This window comes from Ailuropoda melanoleuca, chromosome 5 (genome assembly GCF_002007445.2).
Source record: "Ailuropoda melanoleuca isolate Jingjing chromosome 5, ASM200744v2, whole genome shotgun sequence".
Classification (NCBI taxonomy): domain Eukaryota; kingdom Metazoa; phylum Chordata; class Mammalia; order Carnivora; family Ursidae; genus Ailuropoda; species Ailuropoda melanoleuca.
This window is the reverse complement of record NC_048222.1, coordinates 111,035,124-111,056,783: the sequence shown is the minus strand read 5'-3', so window position 1 is coordinate 111,056,783 and position 21,660 is coordinate 111,035,124. Positions and strand designations below refer to the sequence as shown.

Sequence of the window (21,660 nt, the reverse complement as noted above, 5' to 3'; positions counted from 1 at the left end):
CCCTGTGAGAGTGAGGAGGAAGGCAGTTCTCAGAGAAGAGGGCTCAGAGATCTAGAGATATCTAAATGGTATTTATCTTTAAGATTCAAAAATGAGGTGAAAATAGTAGAGGGCCCCTTTGACATTCCTGTCTCCGGTAATTTTTCTATACTCAGATTCCTAAAGTAAAATGTGCACATAATACAAAGAAACGAGGTGACATAGAAATAGCAGGGACTTTAGTGTGCCACTAATTAGCGAAATGGACTGGAAAAAGTTACCAAGTACCTTTGAGTGTCAGATTCCTGGACTGTTAAATAAGCATAATAACAATAACAAGGACAGGAATAATATCTTCATCACTGAACTGTAAGGATTACCCCGGATAGTGAAGGTGGAAATAAGTAGCGGGGTGCCCGGCACACGGTAGGCTCTCAAGAAACGGGTCACATGAAGGTTATTGTGACATTGATGCATGCATTTTAATGGAGACGCAGGAGAAAATAAGTACAAATCAGTATTTTTTTAATGCATACAATTAGGTACAGAGGACCATTTACTTGCTCATTTACACATCCTATAAATAATGACTTCAAATCAGCAGACACAGTGCAAGCACTGTGTTAAGTGCTGTGGATCAAAAGACACAGAAGTGATAAAGTTGATTTGTACGTCAGGACCCACAACATGGAGGCCCCCCCAGTGGCCCGGTCGATGTCACAAATCTAAACCTGAGTCAGCCTGTGTTTACCCGAAACACCTGTCAAGGAAACCCAACGTACACCAGTCACAAGACTTCAACTCACCTTTAGCTAGTTTGCCTTCCTCTGGAAAATAGAACCTGCTCAAATCTTATAAGGAAATCTCAACCTCCTAGCCAATCATACTCTGTCTCTGGGCTGCCTCTTCTAGTGCTCTGGGAGACCTGCTCTTGCCCCACATCCCTCGGGAGCAGTGCTCCGCTCCCCGTGAGCTTCTCTCTCCCCAGTCCATGAATTGCTTTCCCTGGAACTTAAATAATATCAAACTGGTTGCTCAATTGTGTTATTTTTGTCATTTGACCCCAGGTATAGTTTCTTCAGAGAGGATGTGGACAGATTTCATGAGGCACTAGAGGCTTACACGCTGGGCAGTGATAGTGGAGAGGAAAAGGACGGTTTAGGGAGAATTAAGGGAGAATCGAGAGATTTGGGGGACGGGAAGCCAGCACTCCGGAGAAGGGCTGTCAGAGACGACTCAGAGCTCAAATCAGGCAGCTGGAGGAATTGCGTAGCGTGAGCACATAGAGAGAAGTCAGGAGGGGAAGACAGCTTGCGAGTTTAATTGCAGATTTGGCTTTGAACGGATGATAGAAGTCCAAGGGAAAAAAGTTCATCAACTATTCGGATATGTAGATACATGAGGGAAAGTTCTGGGGGAGGGACAAAGGCAAAAAATGTATATTTGGGTGCACTGTGATACAGGGGGGTTTCTGAAACGGTGTTTTAAAGTCCAATTTTTGAAAGCGTAACAAAAGAGAGCTAAGTACATATTATACAATCTTTGGACTTTGTCTGGCGCTGTCTCCCAAAGGCTCCGTGCAACGGTGGACGTGGGTAAGAACACTTATAGTGTTAGGGTCCCGGCTGAGCACTGGACAGCAGGCGTCCTAGGGCCCTGAAGAAGCCGGTTCAGGCCTTGCCCTTCACTACCCTCAGACCTGCTGGTCCCTGGACTTTGACACTCCAAGCCGGGGTGATGTGGACCAGAGGACTTGGTCTCAGTCAGCCACTTTGCCTCTGGAAGTGCGGCTCTGATTCAGTGTCCCGAGTTGGTTGGCCCGGCACCATCCCTTGCTGGGGAAGGGGTTGGAGGGGGAGGGGAGAAGGGAATGCAATGGGAGAAAGAGGAGGCGGTTGGAACGGCCAGGGAACCCCTGCTAAGATGGAGGCCCACGTGCGAGGGTCCGTTTCGGGGCCCTGGCTTTTGAAGTCAGGGAGGTCTGAGGGGGAGAGGAGGAGGGGACCCGACGATGGTCCCGTCCAGTGGGGGCAGAGACATGGTTGCCTAGGCTTCAGCTCTGCCCTCACAGGCTTCCGTTGGGCGCACTCTGCACAGGTGCAGCTCCTCGCTGGACCCAGAAGCAGGCAGCCAGCCAGCGGGTGCATTAACGATTACACTCCAGCTAAGGAGAGCTGGCTTCATGTATCGTGAATACGAGGGCACAGTCTGGATTGCAGGAAAGTCCAATTTATGTAAGACTCTGCGTACAGGATGTTCTGTACTGCAATGAGGACATAACTGTAAAAAAAAGAGGACCAAGCACTAAACTCTAGGGACAGTTGCATTTGGGAGCCAGTGAAGGAAAATAAGTAACAGAATGGAAAATAAGGAGGCTGTGAGTTAGTTTTATGACAGTGTGCAAGGCTGATAAAAAACTAGCATCTAGAAGTAAGAAAACAGTTTCAAGCAGAACTATAATCTCCTTATCCAAGGATGATACCTTGTTCTGTGCTGTATCAAACCGCCATAGCTACATATCTAGCTATACCCTAGGGCGGCATTATTCAACCTCAATACTACTGACATTTAGGCTGGATAAGTCTTTGTTGCGAGAGGTCATCCTGTGGATTGTAGGATGTTCAGCGGCATCCTTGACCTCTAGCTACTAGATCCCAACAGCAGTCCCTCGCCCACCCCTGTCCTCCAGCTATGACAATAACAAAAACTAAAAAAAAAAAAATGTTTCCAGATATTGCCAAATTCCCCGAGGGAGAAAAATAACCTCCAATTTAGAACAACTGGTATAAAGGATTTTACTGCATCTCTGATAAAAGTCTTCCTGTGTTTCATAATCCTGTTTTAGGAGAATGACAAAAGAAACCTTTGGATTTGAACTTGGCATTGATAATCAAACAGTTCTTATTGACTTCGGAACGTAACCTGTTCTAAGTCAATCTGATTAAAATCAGAAGGACACAATATCAAACACATTAAAACTATTTTTCCTGTGGGGAAATCAGAGTTTAAAGTTGGGGACAAGAGCTATATTCATGGGCTCTGGTTTCCCATCACACTTTTCCTGGGCAGCTTTTGAAGAGGAAGCACGGGGTTGTCAGGTTTAGGAGGGAAGACTGGAGGCTGGCCTCCCACAGGTGATCTCTATGCCCTAGGCAAGTGCCTCCGTCCCTGTTCTCGCATCTGTGAGACTGAGGTAAAGACAGGAACACAGGGGACACTGGATGGGAGAGGCCTTGTAGGTATGGAAGTGTGGGTGTGTCGCTTTGATGGTTTGAGCTATTAATATCAAGTTCCTTTCTTTCCTTCATGAGTCAGGAGAATGAATTATTAAGAACTATGTAGAACCAAGTTAATGTTGAAATGTTCTAAATAGAACCTATAAGCTCATAATGGGGGATGGAGGATGGTGGTAAAGAGGGACCAACATGTACCAAGTGCCTGATATGTGCCAAGCGCCAGGCTAGGAAGTGTGCAATAGGCCAAAGAAAAATAAAAAGTAAAACAAGAGACAAATGAGATGAGGCAGACGGGAGTCGGGGAACAGGAACTGATGGGACTGGTCTGGACAACGGAAAGATCTGAGTGCCCAGTCAGGGGAAGAGAAGTAGAAAGCAACTATGGAAATAATAATGGAGAAAAACACCCAACAGCAGAATTTCTAACTTCATGAATTGAATAGCATAATACATTTACATTTTCACCTTTATGTCCCGTTGGGTTAAAAAAAAAGAAAAAAAGGAAAAATACACTAAGGATTTATCCGAATACTATATTCAGAAAGAATTAATTTTGACGTAACTTATTTACCAATTCTAGTTTCTGATATAATCTCTTCTTTTAAAAACTCAATAATTCAAAAAATAAAAAAAACCTTAAAATGAAAAAGAGATTATATATTGCTAAGGCACAATTTTGAAAATACATCTAATAAATGCTTACTCTCACGCTCACTTTGGCAACACATGCACTAACATTGGAACGATACAGCAAAGATTGGCATGGTCCTTGTACAAGGCTGACATGCAAATTCATGACGCGTTCCATATTAAAAAAATAAAAAATAAATAAATGCCGACTCTCAAATGAGTAAAATAAAGTACTGGATGATAAGGTAGCCACTACTGTCAAATGTGAATGGCTTACGACCTTGAACCTCAAAACAAGATTTAATTGACTAGGATATTTAATCTTAAATATTTAATAATTACCCAAAGGAAATCTAATATTATACTTATGTTTTTTAATACTCCATGACATTTTCAAATAGCTTCGTCATCATAAGCATTTAGCTTCTACAGCTACCCACTTTAACATGTCTCTGAACTCCTTAAGCACCCCCTCCTCATAATACTTACAGCTATCGACAGTCACATAGTGTCAGTTAATATCATTCGTCTTTGGAAAATGCTTCTGGTGTCTCCTTGTGATGAAATGTGATGAAATTGTGGCTTGCTGTGTACAGCTAAGCTGTATGTCTACAGGATATAAATATACTAAATATAACATATTCTCCCCCAGGAGAGTTATAATTTCAGGGAAAAGAAAGGAACTTGAGATAGAAGAATTAGCAAAATTAGGTAAGAGCAAAAGTCACATTGCCTGTCAGATGGATCTCCGTTTTCTTCCCCTAGCTGTCTCCAGTGCTCCTGGCGCTGTGGGCAGCAATTTGAAAGATGTACCTTGTTGGGGTGAGATACGCTACATCCCCTTCCCGCACAAGGATACCATTCAACCCCCATTTCTTTTGCAGAATGCACTTCTCTTCAATAATTCCCCAGGCCTGCCTGATTCTCCCTTTGGTGCTTTAGGGTACGACCACCCAAGACCCAAAGCTGGGAAGGAGAGGGGGCCTTCTCTTGGCATCTCCAACACACAGGTGCATGTCTGTTCTCCTCTTGAGGAATAACAGGTTGTTTTGTGCAACCACACAGCAGGTTTTTCAGGAAGTGGGGGTGGGGGACTAAAGAAAAGGACACAGATGAGACATCTGCAGTCCTTTCTCTCCTTGTGTTTTTCTAAGCTACAGCAATGTTACCTCCCAGACCATGTTTCTATATCTACTTCTGCAATCTTTGGAAATGCTGGGGCAGGTGGGCGGGTGAGGCAGCAGGTGGGGGGTGGTGGTGGCAGGTGCAATGCAGTTTGAAAGAGGTGTTTGGTATATTCTTTTTGGGGATGTCCCCAAACTGTCTTGATGATATATTTGGCTCTCCATTTTGAAGAATAAAAACCCAATATGTTACTGCTATGTATAACAATATAGGTTTTCTGTGCCTTTTTTCGCTTTCCTAAAATAGATTTCTTCAATATTAGCACAGTGGAAGTGGTGGGAAAAAATAAAGACCAGAAGCTTTTTAAAGATTCTTTTGCATGCCTCAATAGGGGCACCACATCCTGCTCTTGTCACAAAACAAAACTACCCAAAGTACTCTCAGAGCAAGATTTTAGAGAATTAAAAAAAAAGGATAAGACTGAATTAGCAGAGGGGCGCCTGAGTGGCACAGTCGTTAAGCGTCTGCCTTCATCTCAGGGCGTGATCCCAGCGTTCTGGGATCGAGCCCCACATCAGGCTTCTCTGCTGGGAGCCTGCTTCTTCCTCTCCCACTCCCCCTGCTTGTGTTCACTCTCTCGCTGGCTGTATCTGTCAAATAAATAAATAAAATCTTTAAAAAAAAAAAAGACTGAATTAGCAGAAGTTTCCAACTACTAGGAAAGTAAAAATATATGGATTTTATGATCACATGCAATGACCATTTCTGTGTGGGATTTGGGGCTCCCCATGGCTTAACTGGAAGGGAGAAAATTGTGCCTCCTTCATTCTCAAGACTGTATGGGAGTCAAGGAGGATGTTGAAGCAAACTTTTCCTTCCAGAGAATGTAATGTAATATAATGCAATGCAATATATACAGCAAAGTCCTCTTTGGAGGTCAGAATAATGATTCTAGTTTTTGGATACAATCTAGTGAGAGCCAGAGAAAGCAACTGGGTCCGTCAGAACCTTCTTCTTCTCTCCCATGAAGGATGTGAATTAGAACCTTTCTGAGTTCCTTCCAAGTTTAACATTCTATGTTTTCTGCCCCCCTCGGCAGGGGGCACTGTCACACCAATAAAGAAAACATATACACTTATTAGGTCCCAGTTTGGAAAAAGAGTATTACTCAGCATAAGTTGGTGTATAAACTTGATAAATTAAGTGAGAACTTCAAGCCCTCAGGAGGACGAGTTCTTGGGAAGGCGCACAAACTGTCTGGGGACAGAGGTGCTGGGCAACGTCCCGAGGTGTGATCTTAGCCCCTCTGCGTGTGATCATCAGACCCTTTCATATCTGCGCTGTCATGTGAAAATCCAATGCTTACCGCCGCCCTGAAGAGTGCGAGTGGGTGCACGTGACATTCGACAAGCGAAGTCCCTGCGGTTCTGTAGTTGTGCCTCATTCAACGTCCCAGAGCTCGGCGATACATTTAAAAGAGTGCAATGCCCCCCATGATCTGGATCCTTGCTACCTCCCCATCATCTCCTAGCTCTCTTGCTGCCTTTGGAGTCTGTGAGAACTTATTCTCAGTTACGTGCACTTTGGGAAGCTAACAGTGTGGCTTCACAGCTCTGAAAACTCTTAGTCAGCCCTCAAGGCTCAGTTGGAGCCTTGCTCCTTGGAAAACCTTCCCCGGGTGATGGCTCACCTGTGCCACTCATGCACGCACCTGTCCTTGCGAGTGCTGCTCTCACGGTCCTGCCGTGAATCGTCTCTATGTCTGGTTCTCACATCAGTAGCTGCTTTTCATCATGGAGTCCCTAGTGCTTGGCACAGAGCCTAGAAATTACAGGGGCTCGTTAAATACCTGTTGAACGACTGAAAGCCTCCTGGAGAAAAGCTGACCTAAACACAGATTTAAAGGAGAATAGAAGCAGCACTGGTAATAATTTAACCCATGTACAATTTGTAAATCTATTACCTTGCTTCATAAGAACGTAGATAATGGTGTTTAAAAATCTGGTGATATCACAGTATAGACCTGTAGTTTTATTCTAGTCAGAAAGACAGCCAGAACCACACTCCAGCTTCTTACACTCTTAGCTCAGAGCGTCTTCTATGCAGTACTGTGTGTACTGGCTCTGAACCGATCTTCAAGCTCGAGGATCTAGTTCTAGAGAGACTTCTAAAAAATAATAAAAATATGATTTTACATTTCCATAGTATGTATTATTGAACTCCCCCCCCCCACAGTCCAGTGTTCTGCTTATGTTCTAGAAACTGATCACATCACACTGGGCATAGACATTTGGGCTTGATTAGCATTAGAAATGAGATAGTATAATACAAATTATACATGTATATAATGAAAAGCAGTATTTCCTACGAAGCCATAATGCACTCTGTATCTTAGGAAGACCTAACCAAAGAAGTCCCCTACAATTTTTTTTTAAGATTTTATTTATATGAGAGCGAGAGTGAGAGAGATTGAGAGAATGTGTGGGGGGAAGGGCAGAGGGAGAGGCAGACTCCCTGCTGAGCAGGGAGTCCGACGTGGGGCTCAATCCCAGGACCCTGGGATCCTGACCTGAAGGCAGACACTTAACTGACTGAGGCACCCAGGTGCCCCTATACCTCTACAGTTTCTTATAGGTGTTCAACACAGGACACATCCCCCAGGGGGTCTACTCTAATGTCGGTGACTAGCAGCTTGGAAAGAGTGGCTGTGAAAGCTAGAATCACTTATTCTCCTACGAAGAAAGAGATAAATGTCACATCCCCATCCCAGCGTATGTCCACGGTTAACTCAAAGGAGATATAAGACTGTTCCAAGAGCAATTTGATTTGTAAGTGTTGGGAAGGAAGGAGCTGCGTAAAAAAACTGTCAAAAGGAAGCTTTGTGTAGGCATAAAAATAAAGTTCTCATCACAGCCCAGACTGTAGAACCCAGTGGGTTCACACACTCTTGTAAGGGGCTTTGGCCAAACCTTGGAACCATCTAACCAAGCTCTAAGTGAATGGGGAGTGGCCTCCGGTAGCGTTCTTAAGGTCTGACAAGACAATAATTAGGGAGGAAAGTTTGGAAGTTAGAGTAAACCACAGCCTAGCTCTGTGTCATCTCCATTGTTAGTTATCCCAGGCGTTATAAAAATGGGCAAGCTGGAGAGCCAACAGATGTCATTAGCTTAGTTCTTGGCAAGCACTTATCAGGCAAAGAATATAAGCTGAGCTTTTCTTCCCCCCAGGGAGGCATTCCGTTTGTCAGCAATTTTTTTCTGCCAGACCACAGATCAACAATTGCTAGATAAATGAAATGCTTCCACTCAACTTATAAACTCTTGGGTAAAGTATTTATTTTCTAGAAATAAAAATGCCTTTTTTATAGCACAAGCTATAAACGGTCCCAGTGGGTTTCACTCAAGCAATCAAATGCCAGAGCCATAAATCTTATAGACCCTTATGGAAAATGGAAGTGGCTCTGTTAGGCATCACGTTGAATGATGCTATGGGTTCACAGGATAAAAAGTAGCAGAATAGGTCATAGCTAATAGGTCAGCGACAGACTGAACCCATTGCTGTGGAAATGGTAAGGGAAATTCAGTGCAACAATCGCCCAAGATGTATTTTATGACGACAGCATTTGTTTTGAAGACTTTGGATTACATATTTTTTGAATTATGCTTCTGCATAATTTGACATTGGATATACTATTATATAAATGATCAGGAGACATTCAAATGTGGAAAGAAATGTGACTGGGGGTTAATACATAGTCTAGGCTTTCTGTCTCTCTGGGTCTTCCCTTCACACTTATTCCTTCCTGCTCTGTGTGTTTGTGTGTGTGTGTGTGTGTGTGTGTGTGTGTCTGTGTGTGCTTTGTCAAAACCCCTCCCTCCTTCCTTCATCTTGCCCTTCCCACATATCTGCCTCTCCTGTATTTTACTACGTCTTTGTGCTTGCATGAGCTCTTTCCAGCTTCTAGAAGACTCGTTAGCATTTGTATACACTATATTTAAAACATTTAAAACATAAGGAATGGTGAGTCCATAAGCAGCATCTACACAAAGGTTTCTCGATTTATCTTTGCCTGTACCATACCAAATGGAATCCAGTCTGGTAGCTCCCTTGAGGTTTATGATAAAATCTCAAGGTAAGGCTTCACTCCCATATCTTTCATTGAACATGCTGAAATATAAAACTGGGTATAAAACTAATAAAAGTTTTAAAAATTAAAAAAATGGATACAATCTCTGATTGTATTTTGGGTCTTCGGGTCTATGACTCTAAGTGGGTAACGATTATACTCATAATTGCTTTTATAATTTTGCTCTTTTTAAAATAAGAAGATGAAAGCTCAATCTACAAGGTGTATTCATTCTTTTAAAAAGTGCTCCTTGGGGTCTATAAGGAAAGGAAACATTTTCGTCCTCAGAGCATATGAATTTTATGGCGCCAGCAATAGAGCAGAAATACGATGGCCCCTTAAGCCAGGGCCCTTTGCCCAGCATGGAGTTTCCACAGTTACATTCGACTAACTGGCCTTTTGGTTTCCCTAGGCAGGCCCAGGCAGAAGTCATGAGTCAAGGATTAAAACATGCTGTTTCTATCAAGTCTACCCTTTCCAGAGTGATTATTTTCATAATTTTCCAGATCCTGGGTTTCTTTCTGTGTATTAATAATGGGTGACCAACAAACTGGGAATGAGTATCACTAGGGAGAAGAGGAGAAACAGGTCTTCAGTCACATGACGCTGCTTTTCTCTTGCAATGTGTGCATGAGATTTCAGGGCTGCCGAGGGGGGTCTGCAGTCGGCCTCCAGACCAGAGCCACCCAGCACCGGGGGGAACAGTGGGAGAATCCGGGAAAGCAGTGGGGTTTTGCTGGGGGTGAGTCAAGACAGGAGCGGTCTCTGCAAATGCTTACTAGTCTTCTGCACTCCCCTAGGAGTTAAGCCTGGGAAAAAGAAACACTGTTACGCCTGATTGTCTTTTCATCAACTGGGGGTACTTGTACTTGGTTCAGGTTAAAACTTTTTGGCAGAACTGTTGCTGTGATGGTTACTTTTATGTGTCAACTTGGCTGGACGACAGAGCCTAGCATTTTTGTCGGACGCTCGTCTAGACGTTGCCGTGAAGGTATTCTTTAGCTGTGATTAGCATTTGCAATCAGTTGAATTTAAGTAAAGCACAACATACAGGGCCCTCATCCACTCAGCTGAAGGCCTTAAGAGCTTCCCCAAAGTGATTCTACGTCAAGACTGCAACATAGAAACCTGCCTCAGTTTCCCACCTTCTGGCCTGCCCTGAAGATTTCAGACACAAAACTGCAACTTTTACCTGAACTTCGGATTAGCCAGCTCCGCAGCTGTGTGAACCAATACCTCTCTCTCTCTGTCNCTCAGTTGGAGCCTTGCTCCTTGGAAAACCTTCCCCGGGTGATGGCTCACCTGTGCCACTCATGCACGCACCTGTCCTTGCGAGTGCTGCTCTCACGGTCCTGCCGTGAATCGTCTCTATGTCTGGTTCTCACATCAGTAGCTGCTTTTCATCATGGAGTCCCTAGTGCTTGGCACAGAGCCTAGAAATTACAGGGGCTCGTTAAATACCTGTTGAACGACTGAAAGCCTCCTGGAGAAAAGCTGACCTAAACACAGATTTAAAGGAGAATAGAAGCAGCACTGGTAATAATTTAACCCATGTACAATTTGTAAATCTATTACCTTGCTTCATAAGAACGTAGATAATGGTGTTTAAAAATCTGGTGATATCACAGTATAGACCTGTAGTTTTATTCTAGTCAGAAAGACAGCCAGAACCACACTCCAGCTTCTTACACTCTTAGCTCAGAGCGTCTTCTATGCAGTACTGTGTGTACTGGCTCTGAACCGATCTTCAAGCTCGAGGATCTAGTTCTAGAGAGACTTCTAAAAAATAATAAAAATATGATTTTACATTTCCATAGTATGTATTATTGAACTCCCCCCCCCCACAGTCCAGTGTTCTGCTTATGTTCTAGAAACTGATCACATCACACTGGGCATAGACATTTGGGCTTGATTAGCATTAGAAATGAGATAGTATAATACAAATTATACATGTATATAATGAAAAGCAGTATTTCCTACGAAGCCATAATGCACTCTGTATCTTAGGAAGACCTAACCAAAGAAGTCCCCTACAATTTTTTTTTAAGATTTTATTTATATGAGAGCGAGAGTGAGAGAGATTGAGAGAATGTGTGGGGGGAAGGGCAGAGGGAGAGGCAGACTCCCTGCTGAGCAGGGAGTCCGACGTGGGGCTCAATCCCAGGACCCTGGGATCCTGACCTGAAGGCAGACACTTAACTGACTGAGGCACCCAGGTGCCCCTATACCTCTACAGTTTCTTATAGGTGTTCAACACAGGACACATCCCCCAGGGGGTCTACTCTAATGTTGGTGACTAGCAGCTTGGAAAGAGTGGCTGTGAAAGCTAGAATCACTTATTCTCCTACGAAGAAAGAGATAAATGTCACATCCCCATCCCAGCGTATGTCCACGGTTAACTCAAAGGAGATATAAGACTGTTCCAAGAGCAATTTGATTTGTAAGTGTTGGGAAGGAAGGAGCTGCGTAAAAAAACTGTCAAAAGGAAGCTTTGTGTAGGCATAAAAATAAAGTTCTCATCACAGCCCAGACTGTAGAACCCAGTGGGTTCACACACTCTTGTAAGGGGCTTTGGCCAAACCTTGGAACCATCTAACCAAGCTCTAAGTGAATGGGGAGTGGCCTCCGGTAGCGTTCTTAAGGTCTGACAAGACAATAATTAGGGAGGAAAGTTTGGAAGTTAGAGTAAACCACAGCCTAGCTCTGTGTCATCTCCATTGTTAGTTATCCCAGGCGTTATAAAAATGGGCAAGCTGGAGAGCCAACAGATGTCATTAGCTTAGTTCTTGGCAAGCACTTATCAGGCAAAGAATATAAGCTGAGCTTTTCTTCCCCCCAGGGAGGCATTCCGTTTGTCAGCAATTTTTTTCTGCCAGACCACAGATCAACAATTGCTAGATAAATGAAATGCTTCCACTCGACTTACAAACTCTTGGGTAAAGTATTTATTTTCTAGAAATAAAAATGCCTTTTTTATAGCACAAGCTATAAATGGTCCCAGTGGGTTCCACTCAAGCAATCAAATGCCAGAGCCATAAATCTTATAGACCCTTATGGAAAATGGAAGTGGCTCTGTTAGGCATCACGTTGAATGATGCTATGGGTTCACAGGATAAAAAGTAAGAGAATAGGTCATAGCTAATAGGTCAGCGACAGACTGAACCCATTGCTGTGGAAATGGTAAGGGAAATTCAATGCAACAATCGCCCAAGATGTATTTTATGACGACAGCATTTGTTTTGAAGACTTTGGATTACATATTTTTGAATTATGCTTCTGCATAATTTGACATTGGATATACTATTATATAAATGATCAGGAGACATTCAAATGTGGAAAGAAATGTGACTGGGGCTTAATACATAGTCTAGGCTTTCTGTCTCTCTGGGTCTTCCCTTCACACTTATTCCTTCCTGCTCTGTGTTTGTGTGTGTGTGTGTGTGTGTGTGTGTGTGTGTGTGTGTGTCTGTGTGTGCTTTGTCAAAACCCCTCCCTCCTTCCTTCATCTTGCCCTTCCCACATATCTGCCTCTCCTGTATTTTACTACGTCTTTGTGCTTGCATGAGCTCTTTCCAGCTTCTAGAAGACTCGTTAGCATTTGTATACACTATATTTAAAACATTTAAAACATAAGGAATGGTGAGTCCATAAGCAGCATCTACACAAAGGTTTCTCGATTTATCTTTGCCTGTACCATACCAAATGGAATCCAGTCTGGTAGCTCCCTTGAGGTTTATGATAAAATCTCAAGGTAAGGCTTCACTCCCATATCTTTCATTGAACATGCTGAAATATAAAACTGGGTATAAAACTAATAAAAGTTTTAAAAATTAAAAAAATGGATACAATCTCTGATTGTATTTTGGGTCTTCGGGTCTATGACTCTAAGTGGGTAACGATTATACTCATAATTGCTTTTATAATTTTGCTCTTTTTAAAATAAGAAGATGAAAGCTCAATCTACAAGGTGTATTCATTCTTTTAAAAAGTGCTCCTTGGGGTCTATAAGGAAAGGAAACATTTTCGTCCTCAGAGCATATGAATTTTATGGCACCAGCAATAGAACAGAAATACGATGGCCCCTTAAGCCAGGGCCCTTTGCCCAGCATGGAGTTTCCACAGTTACATTCGACTAACTGGCCTTTTGGTTTCCCTAGGCAGGCCCAGGCAGAAGTCATGAGTCAAGGATTAAAACATGCTGTTTCTATCAAGTCTACCCTTTCCAGAGTGATTATTTTCATAATTTTCCAGATCCTGGGTTTCTTTCTGTGTATTAATAATGGGTGACCAACAAACTGGGAATGAGTATCACTAGGGAGAAGAGGAGAAACAGGTCTTCAGTCACATGACGCTGCTTTTCTCTTGCAATGTGTGCATGAGATTTCAGGGCTGCCGAGGGGGGTCTGCAGTCGGCCTCCAGACCAGAGCCACCCAGCACCGGGGGGAACAGTGGGAGAATCCGGGAAAGCAGTGGGGTTTTGCTGGGGGTGAGTCAAGACAGGAGCGGTCTCTGCAAATGCTTACTAGTCTTCTGCACTCCCCTAGGAGTTAAGCCTGGGAAAAAGAAACACTGTTACGCCTGATTGTCTTTTCATCAACTGGGGGTACTTGTACTTGGTTCAGGTTAAAACTTTTTGGCAGAACTGTTGCTGTGATGGTTACTTTTATGTGTCAACTTGGCTGGACGACAGAGCCTAGCATTTTTGTCGGACGCTCGTCTAGACGTTGCCGTGAAGGTATTCTTTAGCTGTGATTAGCATTTGCAATCAGTTGAATTTAAGTAAAGCACAACATACAGGGCCCTCATCCACTCAGCTGAAGGCCTTAAGAGCTTCCCCAAAGTGATTCTACGTCAAGACTGCAACATAGAAACCTGCCTCAGTTTCCCACCTTCTGGCCTGCCCTGAAGATTTCAGACACAAAACTGCAACTTTTACCTGAACTTCGGATTAGCCAGCTCCGCAGCTGTGTGAACCAATACCTCTCTCTCTCTGTCTGTCTCTCACTCACACACACACACACACACACACACACACACACACACCTCCTACTATTCTGTGTTTCTGGGTTCAGAACCGTNACACACACACACACACACACACACACACACACACACACACACACACACCTCCTACTATTCTGTGTTTCTGGGTTCAGAACCGTGACTAATACTGTCACCATAATACCTGCCCCCTCCCCTCTTTTTTTTTCTCTGATACATTAAGCTTTTCTGAAACTATTCTAGATGCAAGCATCTCCCAACATGTCCCTCTAATCATATTTAGATGTTTGGACCCTGTCTTCCTGTTTTGTTTGCTCGTTTTAATCCAGGCAGATGCATTCAGCACATAGCCATTGCAACATGAATTCTCTGGGAAGAACTTTTCCCTTTCACCAGTGACAGAGATGAACCATTTTAATCTACCTAATTTGCCCAAAGGGCTTTTATGAAGCTTTAAACTCAGGTCCTTCAAAAAAGGCAACATTAACAAATGGAAAAGAAAAATCTACATTTCCAAAACTGACTGAACCTTTACCACTGCTTAAAAATGCTAGGAAAGATCAGAAATACAGCACAAGGTTTAAGAGTGTTTTTACATAACATATACCTAATATACATTCAAAAATCCTCCAGGGTAAAACTTGAGTTGTAGAAGAGATGTATTAGCAAGCATTACTTCAAGTGTTAGGATATATCCTGATGTATTTTCTGGAGCCAAGGATTAGGTTATTGTTGTTGTTGTTGTTGTTTAACTTGAATTCTGTGGCTTGCAAATCTTCGTTTTACAAAACAGAGTCAATTTCACATTTGAACAAGGATAGTAAAATGAGAATCTCATTTACAGGAAAAAAAAAATCATCAGAACAAGATTCAATGACTGATAAATTTCCCTGTGAGGTCTAAATGCATTTGATTGCAGTTATAGATTCGGCCTCACCAGTGTGAAACATTGTAACTAAATTTTCTTTTGTTATACTCATGTTCCAAATGCCATATTCTTCATCTGCTCAATGTGTTCATCAGGCAACCTCTGATCAGCACGGAGGCTTTTGGAAAACCTCTGCATTCCTCCTGATACATACATGGGTGTATAGAGGCTCTTGTTTATTTTTCCTTTGTGAAAGTTCAATCTATTAATGCCAACCCACGGAAAGAGAAATGTCAATTGGGGAATGTTNTTGGGGAGTGTTAATAACACCCTTTGCAAGATTTAAATTTCTCATTATCTTGAGGCACCAATAAATACCCAGTGACCATATTTTCTGTAATTCTTTACCCATACTTCCCCACTGCCCCTTCCTGCCCAGTTTGAGAAAAGTTTAAGGTATACAGCATGATGATTTGATTTACATGTATTGTGAAATGATTTCCACAATAGGTTCAGCTAGCATCTATTTTCTCAGATAGGTACAATACAAAGAAAAGAAAGAAGAAAAAAATTCTCCTTGTGATGCGAACTCTTAGGATCTATTCTTATGACAACTTTCCTGTATGCTGTACAGCAGTGTTAACTGTGGTCACCATGTACATTACATCCTAGTGCTTGTTTATCTTGTAACTAGAAGCTAGTACTTTTTGACCATCTCCCTCTAATTCCCCCCTCTCAACAATCCAGCTCTGTAACATAAGTCTGATCTCATTTCCTGTGAGATGTTTTTTTTTTTTGAATATTCCACATTTAAGTGAGATCATACAGTATTTCTGCATCTGTTGAGTTGATCATATGANTTGATCTCATTTCCTGTGAGATGTTTTTTTTTTGAATATTCCACATTTAAGTGAGATCATACAGTATTTCTGCATCTGTTGAGTTGATCATATGATTCTTTTCTTCCATTCTATTATTGTGACATATCACATTGATTGATTTGTGTATGTTGAACTCCCCTTGCATCCTCAGGAGAAAGCCTGCTAGACCATGGTGTGTGAGGCTTTTAATGTGCTGGTGAATTTGGGTTGCTAGTATTTTATTGCATCTACATGTAGACACTGGCCTGGAGTTTTCTTTTCTAGGTGTCCTTTTCTCTGACACGCTTTTGAGGATAGGTAGGCCTTCTTGGAAGGGTTGAAAACACTCATCACTTTTTCTTTTCTATGAGGATTTTTAACATGGCTCAGAGTACCTACATTAGAACACTGTATACAAATCTTCCTCTTGCCTTGTCTGTCATTGCATATGAAGCTATACATGCCGTACACGGTTCAGACATGAGCTTCCATGTACTCGCCATGATGGTACTAGATAGCAGAATTGCTCCCGTTTATTCACTGGCAAATCAAGGTTCTGTGCTCACACAGGTGAGCATCTTTGGTCGCTTCTGAGGGAAAAGTTTTAGGACCAGTTCATAGGACTTGCATAAAATTTAGAACAAAACAACTGGTTGTTAAAATTGAACAAACCAATCTATGGCATCTACTTTCATGGCTTGGGCTTGTCGAAACAGGAAGCTGGTTGGGGGTATTCTATACACATTAGTTATGCTCTTTCTATCCGTGTTCCTAATTATTGCTGTTGTCATGTCAATTGCTAACAAAATCATACATGTTGTTGTACAGTCCCTATTCCAACTGTTCATACATCTGATGGTTATAGAGCAAAGGGAGTCTGAAGGGACTCTGATAAAGACAGTGATATTGGATTAAATTAGCCCCCTCACCAAAATAGTGGTGTAGAAGAAAATCTGATAATTTGCCTATCCTTCTGTAGTCACTGTATTTTGTCTGGATAGATGAAGTCAATAGGAGGGACTGTAAATGACCTTTGCACTTGCAGCAGCTCTTGCCCAGGAGGTAGCAAAAGTGGATGCTGGACGTCCCCCAGTGGGTTCTAACCAGCCATAGCTGATGAGCTGCTGTGAATGTAAAGCACCCACTAGCTAAAGACGATCAGTGACGGGTATGCTATCTTCCACGGTCAGTGAACACGGGACTTGTTGTAATCAGTTATATCCATTCTATGGAATCATTTCACCCTCTCCTATGTGTAGGATTTAACCCTCAATTAACACACAGTGAACTTCCCCTTCCTGGGATATATGGGTCCCTCACTCTTCCTCTTCAGCGAACCACTCTGAATTTCCTCATTGACGTGGACCTCCTTGCCTGCAAGTCAGTAAACTCGGTGTTCATTTATTTGACCACTGCAGTGGTCTCAATGGTTCTTTTAGTAATCTTCATATGTCTCTATATTACTCATTATTTAAATAGGAAATAATCCTATCTAGTTTTGCTTGTTTTGTTTTTTTGTTTTTTGGTTTTGTTTGTTTTTTGTGCCAGGTAAGTAATATACCTCCACAGTGTTAAATCAGTACTTAAAAAAACAACAGGATTCTTGAGTGCTTTTTAAAACACATCCCACTCCCCGCCCCCCTTTAAAATGTTGCTAGTTTTCCTCCAATTGTCACAGACTCTAGCAGCAAAGAGTTAATGTTCATCATTAGACAGTTTCTCTATCATTTGCTAAATTTCTTTAAGCATTTAGCTTGCTGTATGTGAACAGAGCAAGACAGAAACTTTTGATTTCCTATGGACTCAATAGGAGTTCTGAAGATGGGTGAAAACATACATTTCAAAAGATCAACGTCCCATTTCTCAAATGCCAAATACTTCAGATAAGATGGCTCAGAGCTTCACTGGAAAGCACCCGAAGCCCGTGATAGGGATGTGCAAATTCAGAGGGAGAGCATGGGATGCTGGCACCTGGAAGGCTTAGAATTCATTTACTAACAGAGGGTAACTTTGCTTTCATTTCAGTGGGTACTGATTAGTAAAATCGTCAACTAAAATACTATATGTCTGTTTCTTTTATTCACGAGTTCATGTGACCCGCAAAAGAACTGGTTTCTATATTAATCAGAATTGTGAGCACCTAATAAGGACATTAGAGAATCCTTTGACCCGTGAAGAAATAAAAGCCATCCTAAAATCAAGTCTCTTTCTCTCTATACTTCTTAGAAGATAAAGGAGGAGAGCAAGGTACAGATAGTATAGGGCAAGGGGATCCATTAAGCACTGAATGGAATTGTGTACTTTAATTCAATATTATTATAATTTCATTTCAATGGACCAGTTCTTAGTGCTACATTTATTTTAGTCTCTGAAGAACTAATGGTTTAACATTTTTTTTCCTATCTTTTGTATTTTTGCATAAGTCCCCAGCTGCATATAGCATCTCACTGTTTTGTGCTTAATATCAAATGTTGCCAGTTTCCTCCCTGTTTATTTGGTTTTGCTGGTGTGCTCTAAAGACATAAATTTAAAAATAACTAAACTATTCCTTCAAATGGACTTTTTCTTACCTTTAGAAGAAAATAATAATATATAAGAGTTTTAAAAGCCATGATGAACAATAGAAAATAAAGCTGGGAAATTTAATGGGATATAGAAGTGAATCCCATTCAGCTCTCTGGACTCAGACCTAGTTTGTGATGACATGGCTAAAGGCACCAAGAAGGTCAGAATCATCGGTAAATACGGAACCCATTATGGTGCCTCCCTCAGGAAAATGGTGAAGAAAATTGCAATCAGCATGCTAAGTACCCTTGCTCCCTCAGTGGCTAAACCAAGATGAAAGACAAGCTGTGGGGATCTGGCACAGGGATTCCTGCACAAAAACAGCAGCTGCAGCACCTGAGCCCCCAAAAACCACTTGTGCCATCACAGTGACGTCGGCCATCAGAAGCCTGAGGGAGTTGAAACACCAGCGGAAGCTCACGGTTTGAAACACTGCGATCCTATCATAAATGAGTTAGTTTATGTAACAACAACGAAAAGAAAACAGTAAGGGAAGGAAGGAAGGTAAGAGAGAAAAGGAAAATATAAGACAGGAAAGAGAAAAAAGAAAGAAATCGTGTTCAGTCCCCTTGGGTATTGTCAGTTGGACAGACTGAGGTGAAGACCATGCATGCTTGCTGTAATTCTGACACCGGTTCCAATGTGTAATTTTTCCAGGACTACCAAGCAATTCTCTGACACCAGCTGGGTGTCCTACAAGTCAACTTACTTCTGACACTCTCTATCCTGAGATAGCATCCGGTCCCACAGGTTAAGGGCTCTGTCCCACAAGATGGCCTTCACTTTATTTTTTTAAGATTTTATTCATTCATTCATTCATTCATTCATTCATTCATTCATTTAGAGGAGAGTGGGGGGAGGAGGAGAGGGACAAGCAGACTCCCTGCTAAATGCAGAGCCCGATGTGGGGCTCGATCTCACAACCCTGAGATCATGACCTGAGCTGAAATCAAGAGTTGGACGCTTAACTGACTGAGCCACCCAGGCACCCCTGACTTTAGATGCCAGTCACAAGTCCAGGCTGTCACCTGGGTTTCTGACCAGCTGGCTATAGATGGGAAGTTCCAATGACTCCCTCCTTGGGTTTGATTAATTTGCTAGAGTGGCTCACAGAACTCAGAGAAACATTTTACTTCCTAGATGGCTGGTTTATTAGAGAAGGGTATGACTCGGAAACAGCCAGATGGAAGAGATGTATAGGGCAGGGTACCTGGGAAGGGGTGCAGAGCTCCGTGTCCTCTCGGAGGGCACCGCTCTCCTAGTAACTCTACCTATTCACCAACCTGGAAGCTCTCCTGAGGGACCTTCTGGGTTTTTGTGGAGGCTTCATTACATAGACGTAAGTGATTCAATAACTGGTCATTGATTGATTGATTTGGCCCCTCTTCCCTCCCTGGAGTTTAGGGGGAGTGTAGAGGGGGTGAACTGAAAGTTCTAAACACAGGGTTGGCTCCCCTGGCAATCAGCCCCTATCCTTAGGTGCTTTCTGGAGTCACCTCATTAACATAACAAAAGACACCTTTATTGTTCTCACCACAGGAAATTCAAAGGGTTTGAGAAACTCTGTTCTAGAAATGGGGAGAAGACCAAATATATAGTCTTACTATACATCACAATATCACACTTGCCTGCTTGTTCTTAATGACACAAGAGCTCAGAGAAAAAGGCTGCAGAGTGGACCCCAGCATCCAGCAAATCAGAAGGTCACCTCTATTCGTTTATATTCTGGGCAAATCTTGCAAGTCGTTGGTGGTAAAACTGAAACACAGATGCTCTGACATAATTATTAGAAAGTGGGTCCTGTGTTCATTTTCTACTGTCATGAAAAATTGCCCCAAACTTAGAAGCTGCATAAAACACATATATATTGTCTTATAGTTATGGTCGATCAGGAAGACAGACATGGCTTAGCTGGGTCGGTGTTACCTGGACTGCATCCTTATCTGCTTCTGAGCTGTTCTGTAGGGATAGACGCTTCCGGGATTTGTCCGGCATAACCAAGCACCGGGCCTGCACGTACACAGACCAACTAGGGAATGTCGTTTGTGAGGCTCACCCTGTGTGAATAACCTTGGGAGTCTGGCTATTTAAAATATATTATCTGGCCTCCAGGTCAGAACGGCCCTTCTGTTGTGGATGCCAGGAGCTATAAGTCTTGTCTCACATCCCCTCCGGCCCCAGGGGGGCTGCTCCCCCAGAATGGAATCAGGAGGACAGGCAGACACACAGCCCAGAATCCTTGGAAATCTAGAAACATGGTAACATGGAAATGCAGCTCGCTCCTACCTGCACATAGGTGAACAAATGTTTAATTTCAAACCCTGTTATCTGTCCCATAAATATAACCCTTATGGGGACGGTCAGTTGGAAGTCTCACCTGAGAGGGGGACACTCCGCTGAGGCCTCTCAGTCGGGACCCCAGCCTGCCAGTCTCCACGGGGCTTCCCCAGCTAACGAGTTTGGATGTTGTAAGTACCCAGTTGGATGTAACTTTGCCTTATTCTCATCTCTTGCCTACTATTCCCCTCATCTATGTGTAGATTCCTTTCCTCTTCTGTTTCGATTAGGTTTCCATAATAATAATAATAATAAAGTGTTCTTTCCTTTTCGAAACCAAAACATGGCTGTTGTGAATCTTTTGTTCCAAACACAAGCTAATTCAGATTATTGACAAAATTCATTTTCCTGTTGTTGTGGGACTGAGGGTCCCAGCTTCATACTGGCTATTGCTGGTTGCTGCCCTCAGCCTCTTGAGGCCTCCTGAACTTTCCTGCCGCGTGGGGCTTTCAACAGGTACTTGGCAACATGGCCGTTTGCTTCTTCAAGGCCAGCAGAGAATCTCTCTAGTAGGTGCTAGCAAGAGAGACACTGATTTAAATTCAGGCTTCAGAACAACAAATTAAATAATCTTTTGTCTACAAATTAACATTTTGGAACTTGGAGTGAAGTGAAAAAAGTAATAAAATGGTTGGTAAGAATAAAAGGAAGAGATAAACTAGAGTGGATCCAATTCTTTCCAATCTCCTAGCTGTACTTACTTTCCATTAAATGCACCTTATATGTTTTGCCATATAGTTTATAACCAGGTTCTCCCTAAACAACCGTGAGTAAAGCAGTGAGGTCCACTCATCTAGAGTGGCCCTGTTCTCCGTGGCATGTGAAACTCCTGCCAAAGAGAGGGAAGAGTCAACTTTCCTAACCTTACCATACAACCACCCTTCAAAGTATTTCCACACTGGTGTTCTATAAATCACCATACTGCTTTGCAG

The 21,660-nt window shown here is 42.5% G+C and overlaps 1 protein-coding gene, 1 non-coding gene and 1 pseudogene across 2 annotated transcripts in view; 2 read left to right on the top strand and 1 right to left on the bottom strand.

The window, feature by feature from the left end:
* The window catches only part of FREM3 (FRAS1 related extracellular matrix 3), a 98,968-nt gene that overhangs the window by 37,118 nt on the left and 40,190 nt on the right, over positions 1–21,660 (bottom strand).
* On the top strand, positions 3,923–4,029 carry LOC117802485. The gene has a single exon (XR_004625867.1). It is a non-coding gene; the product is annotated as a U6 spliceosomal RNA (small nuclear RNA).
* Positions 18,531–18,819, top strand: LOC117802245 (annotated as a pseudogene).